The sequence below is a fragment of the Habropoda laboriosa genome, unplaced genomic scaffold (genome assembly GCF_001263275.1).
Source record: "Habropoda laboriosa isolate 0110345459 unplaced genomic scaffold, ASM126327v1 scaffold30, whole genome shotgun sequence".
In the NCBI taxonomy this organism is placed as follows: Eukaryota; Metazoa; Arthropoda; class Insecta; order Hymenoptera; family Apidae; genus Habropoda; species Habropoda laboriosa.
In genome coordinates this window covers 1,345,701-1,357,527 of record NW_017100178.1, presented here as the reverse complement: position 1 = coordinate 1,357,527, position 11,827 = coordinate 1,345,701, and the positions used below count along the sequence as shown (strand labels likewise).

At 38.5% G+C, this 11,827-nt stretch overlaps 1 protein-coding gene across 2 annotated transcripts in view; it reads left to right on the top strand.

Moving 5' to 3' along the window:
- Window positions 1-11,827, top strand: part of LOC108578955 (protein scalloped) — a 443,348-nt gene that overhangs the window by 18,133 nt on the left and 413,388 nt on the right. The gene's annotated exons all lie outside the window — the stretch shown is intronic.

Sequence of the window (11,827 nt, the reverse complement as noted above, 5' to 3'; positions counted from 1 at the left end):
CACCCCTTGTGCTCGCGCAGAATGTACGTGTACACACCGTCACGATATTCCCCTCACGTTCGAATTATCTCCCCCTCTTTCTCTCTCCGCCCTTCGTTCGGTTGTATACTTTTCTCTTTCTAAAATAATGCACCAACCCGGTGCAGTTTGTCTGCATACCAGTCGAGCCACAATCACGCGATTCTGCCGTAAGTATCGGTCACCCGGTATATAACGAAGCCTCTTTGAAGTTCTTCTTTCGGATCTTACGGCTTACGCCATGTTTTCTGGCTAACCGTGATAAATAGGCACATGTGTTTGTTTGGGATGCTCGGGGATGTTTGCCGCACGCTTTTGACGGAGATTGTTTATGTATCGAAGCGTGGTATTAGGTATTAAAGGTTACGATCGTAATTCGTGGGTTTTTGATACTGTGGAACTGTCGAATGGGACAGACAGTTGGCGAAATTGAAGATATTTTGAAATTATGCGGTATCAACGTGGGTCTATAGTGGACATTTGATTCTCTACTTTACAAATTTCGAAGTAAATAGCGTAGAAGGCTTTGGGCTTCACCGAAAATGTCTAACACTGGACTCTCGGTTTCGCCGATAAAACGAGACTTTTACGTATGTAAAGACCGGTGTCCATTTGTTGCAAGTACCCGTTGTGTATCATCCGGTAATACTCAACTTTTTCCCGTATCATCGCTGCGTATCTGTACGGCACTAGCTCAGCCATGTGCCGCATCATTCCTTTGATGCGACGACGAAAAGCCATGTCCGGTGACTATCTTCGTATCAAATTTCACCGACACCCAACGAGTATTTTTAACAACTAAATACAGTAGTGCACACATAAGCGTCTGCATTTTTGCACACTTAAGCGTCCGTCGCTATTCCCACAAATTCTTGGAAATGGGACATCGGAGTGGCGTTCAAGCGTGCCGAGTGAAACAAAGTAATATCGTCATCCCACTTGTCAGGTACATCTTCTCTCTTTTGTTTAGTTAAATTCGCAGAAGTCACCTCCCCGTTTAAGCGTCCGCAGTCGGGACCGAATGTGTGTGCACTACTGGTACCGGGCTTAAGGCTTTCGGCTTCGCTAGACCCTTGGTTTCGCCGACAGAACGATACATTCGCGTATTAACACGTTTCATCTTAGCCGTTGCACCGGCAGAATCTAGCTCGTCAAAGACGGCGATCAGTGTTAGATAAGACACCAAAGCATAAGGAAACTTAGAACTTAGACTTTCTACAGTTTTAGAACGTGAGAAACCCTACTCCCTTAGACTTACAAATGTAGACAACTGAATCGAATAGTTCGTAAAATGGAATTCGACTGTTACAGAAATATGTCGGTGACGTTGGCTCTGATTTGAATTTCAATTAAAATCGAATAATTTCGGCAAAACTTTCCAATCGAAGCGAACAATTTTTGGACAGGTGAGCAAATTTTTGTAATCAAGGTTTTCAGTTTAGGTATCAATCCGATGTTAAAATTGAATTTCGTCGTGTTTTCAATAAGCACGTTTTGAAGAAGATAACATACATATTTGATATTTTTACAGGACACAGTAACATTTCAGTTAATAATGAACGCTACAATCTAATAAATCCGTGATAACTGTTTAGAATATCTGGCTTCGACGAAAATAACTAAAAATTTCTCGCAATGTATCCAAAGTATCCGCGATGTTTTAATTATTCGTAACACTGAAACTGCGAACGAGCTTCGTTACAACAATTTTTCATTTTCTCTCCCTGGTAATGTGTCCATAATACTTAGTGCGGCCACGCACGTGTTTCAATTTGCAATTCAAAAAAGCCGCGGACTTATTTCGTTTCCCAGGAACGCGATATCCGTAATAAAATAGCCCAATTTTAGTGCGCGATGTACTGTAACGAAGGATGCTAATCAGTTTTCACCCGACCCGAGTTGCGGTGCGAACTCGACTGCGTTTTGTGGCCATTACATAAAGCAGTCAGCGGTGATCTACTACGGGAAACCGTTTCGAGGAACGCTTGGAAGATGCATCAGGGGTTTCATTTCGTTTCGTTCGTTAAATAGTTAATATTCTGTCGCATATAATATCGAAACGAAATGATCGCGATGCAGGTACATGGGCGAAATGGCTAATTAAACGTGACGTCAAATTAATTTAAACTTGAAAGATCATTTATAACGCACGCGCATGACGATGTATGTACATATTAATATCTTCGACATGATTCACAGTCTTTTTTTTTTAACGGATATGCATTACAGACGATACAAATTTTCTGGAAATTAACTCTTTAATAACTCACGGATATTCGTCATTTTTACGAATATTTATGATAATTTTATGACGATTCGTGTTTTTCTTTAATGAAACGCAATTAACTTTATAGTTTCCGTTAAATCAATGATCGTAAAGTTTCATGTTACAATTAAATACGCTTCGAAATCTCTCGTTTCAGTATTCTGTAGGAAAGTACCATCAAAATTCCCAGTTTTTTATCTACTGAGATTGAAGAGTCCAGGGAAATCGGAACTGAGATTTTAGCATCATGCATTAGAGCTTAGGGAATGTTACCAAAGTTTAGTGTAACGAGCGGAAAAAACGGGCACAGTCCAGAAAAATTAAGGGCCAAGAAATTTTGGATTCAGAGAAGAACGATCAGTACCACATTTCTCCAATGGAAGAATGATCAAATCCACCTACATATGTATATAGATGATTTTCGGGGATACAGACCAACCACGACGTATACGTATGACTTTTTAAATTTTGTGCTACTAAACCTGTAATCAGTGTCACTATGATCTTTACTCCCATTGGAAAAATAAATTTGTTTCCTAGGAAAAAGTGATCAGAGTCCATACTCTAACGTTAGACCAAAGTCAGCATAATAAAAACAAATTTTGTCTTCGTAACATTTATGAATGTACTTTCAAAAATATGAAATGTTCTTAAAAAGATTCAAAGGCCCATTACAAAGAAGGAGAATATTAAATGGAGGAGGGGGGAGTTGACAAAGTGTTAAATAGTTGGGGAAATACTGAAAATTTTCTTTTTTTGCAACTCCGATCGTTACTCCCCACATTAATCTTTCGAGCACAGCACAGTGTCCCACAAGTACCCGACAGCTTACAAAAATTAACATATCGTTGCACAATGAACCTTTCACACGAGTCCTCGAGCGGTCCACAAATCATTTCTAGCAGTATTCGACGACTCCTTCTCTCTCTCTCTCTTTTACTCTGTCACTGACGATCTTTTGGCATGATGCAATTTACGAAGAAGCGGCGTGTCTTCGTTTTATTCTCGACAAATCACACGTTGAACTTCCTATCGCGCTGCTTAAGCTTCCGTAATACATAGGCGCGGATCCGACAATGCCCATGGTTCGCGTACCGCGGGAGGAATAATTTTCCCCGAGAATGATAGGCCTGCACACGGAAAGTAGCGATCCGCTCGCGAACAAACAAAACGACGTGACTCCGTTTAATCGCGCCTCGTTCCACGGACGCTCGCCTATGCAACGCAGAATAAGATATGATTTATTATCGCACTAGTGGAACGATCGTACCGATATTACCGGGCAGGATTATTGTTTTCGGTGGTAGAGGCGTGTCGCGGCCAGGACTCCTGTCCTTAGTCTAACCGGAGGGCTCTTTCCTTGCGTTTACCTCGGTCCCACACATCGGTAATAGAAATCGAGTAGATCCTAGACGGATAAGCTTGGAAGCCGTTTCCTCGTCTGTCGAATCTCTCTCCAGTGCTGCGTTAGAAATGGCCCTTGGGCCTGCCCGACACAAAGGGACGATGGCCTTTATCTCTGATCGCTCGACCCGGGGGTATACTTACCTTCGACTTCTCTAGTTATTTCACTTAAGAAATGCATTTGTGCATTTAGCGGGGATGGGACATTGTTTGAGTATTCATTTGCGATTTCAGTTGTACAGTAGATGAGTGAATTATCGAAGTACCTGTACGAGGCTCGATTATAAAGTTCGCGGCCTACATTGCTGTGTTCAGAAGTACATATTAGCACACGTATTATGTCCGCACAGAAAGTAGGTATTATATGATTTAAATTACATTTCTTCGGTGAAGGTAGTATCGTACGTCGATAAAAATATATAAATAATACAAATAGAAGAGGGCAAAGTTTCGTTATTTTTTATACGCAGTACGATGGTTTGTTATACCGTAAATCGAGGAAGTTCTGATAATTGAGGAGTTGAAGTGAATATTCTCAGTATAAACGAAAAGTATGTGGTTGTTCATATTGGCATTTACATCGTTTACTCCTTGAACGCTATGAACTTTCAGCGTTTACCAGTTCTATAGATTTAGGGGGAATGTAAATGGTTAAAGATGTATCGAGTTACTTTTATACTTTGTTTAGAATTTATTTGTACACTCTAGTTGTAGTATACTACTTTCGGCGTTTACGTCGTTTACCATTTCAATTATCGAACACTGTCAAGCTTAATTTCCCATTTGTCGCGATATATTAAATCCCGTCGCTTGTTGAAGTACTTACAAACGTTACGATTTAACGTAATACGTGTATCGTCGAGTCGACAAAACGAACAGGGCGAAGTTTTATATTTCGAGAGGCACTGGTGTCGATAATGAAAATTGTTTCGTGGTCATCTGATGCGATGCATGGATGGCTCGATCGTTCGCAGTTAATAGACTAGAAAGTCTGGTGATTAGAAAAAAAAAGTTTCCCTCCAACGGTAAATTTCTCGCGGGGCTGACCTCAGGGTAATCTCGATCGTAATATCTTCTCCAATGATTGCTACTTGATATGTACAGGGTATTCCGTGGAACTAACGTCACCGCCTAGATATGAATAATTTACGAGACGAAATTAAACGGTGTTACGAGCTTCTGTGATGTTATTACACATTTACGTGCATGCATTCAAGTGAAAAGAACAGGTTCCACTTCTTTTTTCCTTTCGTTCGTCCGTTCTTTCTTTTCACCGTTGCTTCGTGTTAAACGCGAAGCTTTTCATTTTTACTGCATCGCGCACCTATGTACACTACCGGCCAAGTGTTTGGAACCACTGTTCATTGTAAGTTACACAAAAATTTCTGAAAACGAGTTATCAATTTTAAGAATGTTTTAAGGAACTTTTTGTCATGCAAATCAGTCGAAATGAGGTCAAGTGCTATTGGTTTCCGCAACATAAATTTCAGGTTTATAAAGAATTAGTAGCAGATTCAATATTGATGTAAATTGATAAGTGATTCGAAACTTTTGGCCGGTATATACTATGAAAATGCGTCAGATGATACCTTGGCAAAATTAGCAATTTAAGAGTGCCCTGTGTAATCGAGTGAGATGTACTTGTGCGAAATGAAATGTTCGGCGAAAAGTTCGCTGTGTTAATTATAAGATATTTTTTGCATTAGAATATTCAATTTATTTTTCGGAGGTAGTTGGAGTGGCTCTTGAATGATATCCAGTAGCACGTTTAATTTTTTACGTTCATCGTAAAGTAACGTGGCATTACAAACGTCGGGGGAGAATAAAAAATTAGCTACGGGAAAATGTGCGATGCAATTTATAGGGGAGAGGCCAGTGAAACTTTTAATTTTTGGATTTTCGACGTTGACGATTCGGATATCCTGTTGAAAATGTTTTTACATTTCAACCATTATACTTTTTATGCGCAACGTCGTCTGTAAATTTCAATAGTTTAACAGTAGCAGTATTTTAAACGTGACATCTCTGGATCCAGAATTTGTCCACCTTCCAAACTAAAAGTGTTCGCTTAATCATCAAATACCAAGCCTAAGCTATTCGATATTTTAAAAACATTTACCGTAGAAAATGTTGTATGAAAATTTTCATAAAAACGTTAAGTTACTTTTAATCTTCACTTTATTGCGAATATCTTTTGCAAAATTTTCACTTCGCTTGCAACACTATTTAATAATTTCATTAATTATTTACAAGTATCCTTGTACGCGATGAAATTCATCTCACGTATTGCACCTCGCATTCCCGCGAATGCGTACACATGCGCGGTGTCGTTACAGAAGCTTGAAAATCACGTTTGCTCTCGTACTAGAACCATTTTCGCACCTTTTATTATCCTATTTGTAGCATGCAACCCCTTTCATTTCCTCAAAGCAGTTTGTGCAAACGTTGAACGGAAATCTAGAACGAGATCGTTGCTCGATAAGCGAGCACCGATAGCAGCACTTTGGTACACCAAAACGAAAGTAAACTTTTATTCTGTGCTTGATACAATGGTCACCCATCGCCGATTAAACTTAACGGTTTAATGCACAAGCAGCGAGGATCGATGGTGAGCGAGCGGTTAGTTAGAAAGGTGAAAGATCAATAGGAAGTCGTACCGGTGGATTTCTCAAACAAGTTGATATCGTGGCGATTCCGATCGCGAGGTCATCGAGCAACAGATTTGCCAAGGTGATCGAGAAATTTTCTCCGCGAGGCTTGTCGCTGTAATAGCGTCCCTCGTTATAAAATGCGCGGATCTCGTGAGTTTATTACGTAGTTTGAACGTCGAAACGTTTTATAAAAAAACTACCTTCGATATACTGGGTGTTTCGTGATATTTTGATGGCCTTCCGCGTTGGAATACTGTGGCAAATGAAGCAGATCAATCGTGTGACGAATAATTTCATTAAGTAATTGTTCATTTTACGAGTTAATCCTGAAGTCAGAATAGAAATTGAAGTTAATTCGTAATCTATGTTGAGAATATGGATGATAGATATTAAGAACGTATCAGGATATACGATATCGTAAGATGAAATAATTATCAGTATCGTGAATTAAGAATATTATAAATCGTGAATCCAATGGCTTAACAAATGATCATTTACGTTGAATGACGTACGATTTACAGATAAAAACATTGTACTAACGGCAAAAATAATGGAAGCAACTGATATACACTCCCATTTAGACAGCTCAATATACACTCAGTCGTGCATCTTATTTGAATTTCTTTTGCGTTGTATAATTTTAACAGAGAAAGTAGTAAATAAATAATATTTACGTTCTTTTATTTAGAAACGTAACATTTACCATTAGTACAAAGCAGAATAATTTACATTCATTTGTCGGTAATTTAACTTGGAAATTGACTTGGATTTGCTCTTGGATTCTTTGTATACATTTTGCTGAAGTATGAAAATTTCTTTTACCTCATTTCCGTAATATTATTCTATTTCTTTTGTTTAATCGTTAAAAACTTAACGTAAATCATGTTTCCTTGTACTAATAGTAAATGATGTTGTAAATATTATTTATTCGTTACCTTCTCCGTTGAAATTATGCAACGCCAAATAAATTCTAATCAGGTGTGCAGAGACTCTTTTCACCGAGTGTATGTTTATTGTGAGTGATACTTGGCAACTAGCAGCGTTACAAAATATCTTCACAAAACTGAATTAAACATCTTTGCTATTCAAGAAATGCCCGTATCAAGGTTGTCGTGTTGTTCAGAAAATAAACAGGTTAGGTGGATAAGAGTGGAAAAAGGAAAAAGTTTTGAGGAAAATCGAGGCGCAATAGAAACACGATACGAATCGAAAGCAAGAGACGTTTAATGATAGGTTGCGCGTGTCCGTTCCAGAGATGGTCAAAACCACCCCTGGCACGATACTATTTCTAGCAGTCCATTAGTTGGTCGAGTAGGCGAGGAAAAATGTAATAAACCGCGACACGTCGCGTCTCTCTCATAACGATATAGAAGCGTCGACACCGGAGAATGATTAAATTGCCACCACCACCATCGTTCCTTTCCACACACGCCCCTATTTTCCTTCTTTCCTTCGTTAGATGTCGAGGAAGATGGCTGCTGTCAAATTTGCCCTGGAACACTCTCGCGCGTGAAAACTCACCCTCGTTGCGTGTTCCTTTAAAAGATTCGAGAGCATTTTTTGACTTCGCTTTGATTCGGTGCACGGGACAGAAATTGAATTTTCTCGGTAACTTTGTTCAAACTGTTGAAACAGAAATATCTGTGTCTTTTCGATCGTTAATTCCGCTACAGTTTTCTGAAATTTTCTACTTTTGTCACGTCGAATGCGTATCCCTATTAAAAAGATCCCATTCTAGAAATGGCAGAATATTTCAAACAGTTCCGTTACTCCTCGAAATTAGCGATTTGTATTTGTCGAAGTAAATAAATTGTTGAACTAGAATCTCCATTTCCCATTTTCAAACTCCAAAGTGCGTGATTTAGGTCTAATTTTTTTAAATCCATTAATGAAAATTTCTCGTCACGTTAGAGGATTGACCCAGAAGTTAAAGTTTCGTTGCTGCTTGAGTGAATAACTCGCAATTTATATTTCTTATATGCTTGGAAGCAACAGTTTGCTCCTTACACGAATTAAAGTTGAAAATCGTGTTTTACGAGGTAAGATCCTTTCAAACGAATCAGTGGCTTTGGATATTCGCGCATTAAGTGAGTCACGTGTCAAACAAAAACCTGTTAGACAAGATAAATCGTACAGGATGGTCGAAGCTTTCGCGATTTTGATTCTTGCACTTGAAATTGTTAGCTACATTCTAACTGTAAACCACGTTTTACAGAAAATCCTTGTTCGTAAAAACACTTCAATTTTACTCTTTCTGCTATTCCATTCTTACGTTTCGATATGCTTTTTTATCAAATTAAAGCAGTTGAACTAATTATATTTAGTTAGGTTACGTAGATTATGTAACGTTGTATATTTCACTGTAATAACATTTTTACTGGGACTAAATTAGTACTTTCTATGCAGAAGCAACTGTGGCTTTGAAATAGTATCAATTGACACGTGTGTTTATTGTTATCGTATTCTGTATCCTGTTATTGAAGTAGCAGTTACACGTTTGATCTCTTTGTAATTCATTCATTGTTGAGGTTATTGGAATCTTTCTAAAGTACGTTGGCGTGTAGTAACGCATGCAATTTTAAATAGTTTAAAGTAGATTGCGTCTATGTATTATTTTAATTAACAATGTAGAGTTTGTTCGATAACGTTGTTATACATATTCATTGCAGATCATTCTTCAGCGATTTAAAACTAAAGAAAACATTTCTTATTGTATTTGACTAATAATAAACTAACTTAAGCAACTTGCATATCTGCGCATTAAACTTATAATTTCAATTATAATTATACGTTAAATCTATGTAAAGATTGGGATAAGATTCCAGTGTGGAATTAGATCAAAATATTGTTGCAATGTACTGCACCTTATAGACTTGAATATTTCCTAAAATTCACTTGACTATTCCACAATATAAAAACACCGATAAAATATCGTGTACATAAATTAATTAATCATTTTTACTATTTAAATATATTCTCATCGATTCCAGTGCAACTTTGAAACTTAGGATATACATTATACGAATAATCGAATAAACGGTTAATATAATACGTGCATTAAAAGTATTACAAAACTTATAAACATATAACAGACCGGTTCCTTTGACTTGGCTTATCTACAATAGTCATACCCTAAACGTAGAACACAGTTCGGAACACCAATAAGCTAAAAAAGTAGAGAAAACAATTTTTTACAAATATGAAATACTTTTCATTCCATTAAAGAAATATTAACCCTTTTGCGACTAGCGCCGGTTATATCCGGCATCCACTAAGCGTGTCGCATTGGCTCGCGCCTCAACACCTCAAAGTGAAGATTTATTTTAAAATACAGAACAAGGCCTCAACAACATTCCCTTAAGTCCTCTGTTGTTCCAACGAAATCCTCTAAGATTTGAAAAAACGCGAGACACTCTTAATGTGTACGGTGTGCACTAATGGCACTGCGACCCGTTCGTTACTGGGGCACCGATGGCTAGTTCCGCCGGCGCGAAAGGGTTAAAGAAGACAGTGTTACATAATTGTTACGAACCTTTCCTAAAGTGACATTTGCGTATCATGCATAATGTACAGTGGGTGGGTGATCAAATTATTACGATCAGATGAAGAAATTACATATTTTATGTTTTCGATGGTATTACGACTTATAGTAAAATATACCCTTTGTTCTTAATACACACTAGCTAAAAAACAAATTCAAGTTTCATCGTGGCCTGGAAACTCACCGGATATATGTAAATCCAATAGAGAACCTATGGGAATTGTTAAAACGTCGAATTGCATTGTAGCAACTAATAGATAACTAATCAACATTTCAGATTGGTCATGTTTATTAGTATGACATCATGACGCAGGAATAAAAGGAAACGAAATATTGATATGCATTTAAAACAAATTTTTAATCATTTACAGAAGTTTTAAAATCCTTGTTATATACAGTAGTGCACACATAAGGTCCCGACTGCGGACGCTTAAGTGGGAAGGTGACTAAAGAAAAGAGAGGAGATGTGCCTGAGTGGGATACCGATATATCAAGGATCCGTTGTTCACACTCAGGAGTCGATATTGAATTACTTTGTTTCACTCGGCACGCTTGAACTTCACTCCGAAGTCCCATTTCCAAGAATTGGTGGGGATAGCGACGGACGCTTAAGTGTGCAAAAATGCGGACGCTTATGTGTGCGCTACTGTACATTGCTTGCCAAAAAAATTGCAACACCTAGAACTTGGAGTTGCACAAATCTGTAAATCACGTGTTTTTTGGGCTACTCTGAGGAAAAAATGCCCCTTTTTTAATAAATAAGACGTTTTTTAACCAAATGTTAATCATTGTTCCCTTTCAATACCCCAGACAATATATGCAAATTCCAGATTTGTGCGATTTCATTTTTCTGGTGAGCAGTGTATTATTAAAAACATAACAATACTTTTTGCAATAAAAGAAACGTTTCACTTTGAGTGTATTTTCTATTCTTGTTCAAACTTCAAATAAGCGGTACCTACATAATTCCGAAGTGATCATAATAATTCGATCATTCACTGTTCACCGAACCTGTCAGACGCAAAAATAATTGTCCTAACGGTTAACAGAGATAGAACATAATCGAAGTTCTATCGTACAGATTTTTGCGCACGTAACGCGGAAAGTCGACACACGGAGGGTAAGTGAGAGACGATGGAAACGGGTTTTACAGTTACAGCCTTGTGTTTACGAGTTGCTGCCCTCCCCCGTGGGTATAAACGCTATTTGCGCGTGCAAGATCGGCCGGGTTGTTCACGTCCCTCTTCCTCTTTTTTCTCTGCCTCGTGTTTGTGCTTTACCATCGTCGTCGTCGTGATCGGTGGTAGCGACGGCGACGCCGGCGTCGTCGCTCTTGACGACGGCGGCATCATTGTATTAACACGGTCGAATGGAAATTACAGCGACCTGGTCATCTGAACGTTTCGTGGGCGCGTTTACGACGTCGTTTCCCCGCTTTTAATGAACAATGAGCGCGACGAACGTTTTCTCTACGGCTCCGTTTTATCGCCGTCGTACCGAATAGCAGTACCTTAGTACACTTTACGTTTTCCCCTTCCTTCTCCAGTCTTTTTCTCTTTTCGTATTTTTTCATGTTTCATTTTTCTTGAAGGACCGTAGGTCAATGTTCCTCTTTCTTTTGTTGTTGTCTTTTTTTAGAAAAGTGCCGTAAAGGGGGTCTGTTGAATTTTCATTTGGTGGGCCATCGGACGGTTTTACGGTAGTACATACTGTGGTATGATTGCTTGTTGTGCCCGGCGGGGTTAGTAGAGAACGGGGTTTTAGTTTGATTAAGGGGAAATCATGGCGAATGGGCTCTAAGGCGAGACATTGGTGAAGGGATTTGTCGTCTCTCTGTTAGCAATCGTTTAGCGATTTTCTTTATGCTTGGAGGATTTTATTTGCGGAGAGATATTAGATTTATTGGAAGTACATTCTCTTGGGAATTTACGAGTTGCTCTAGAGTGA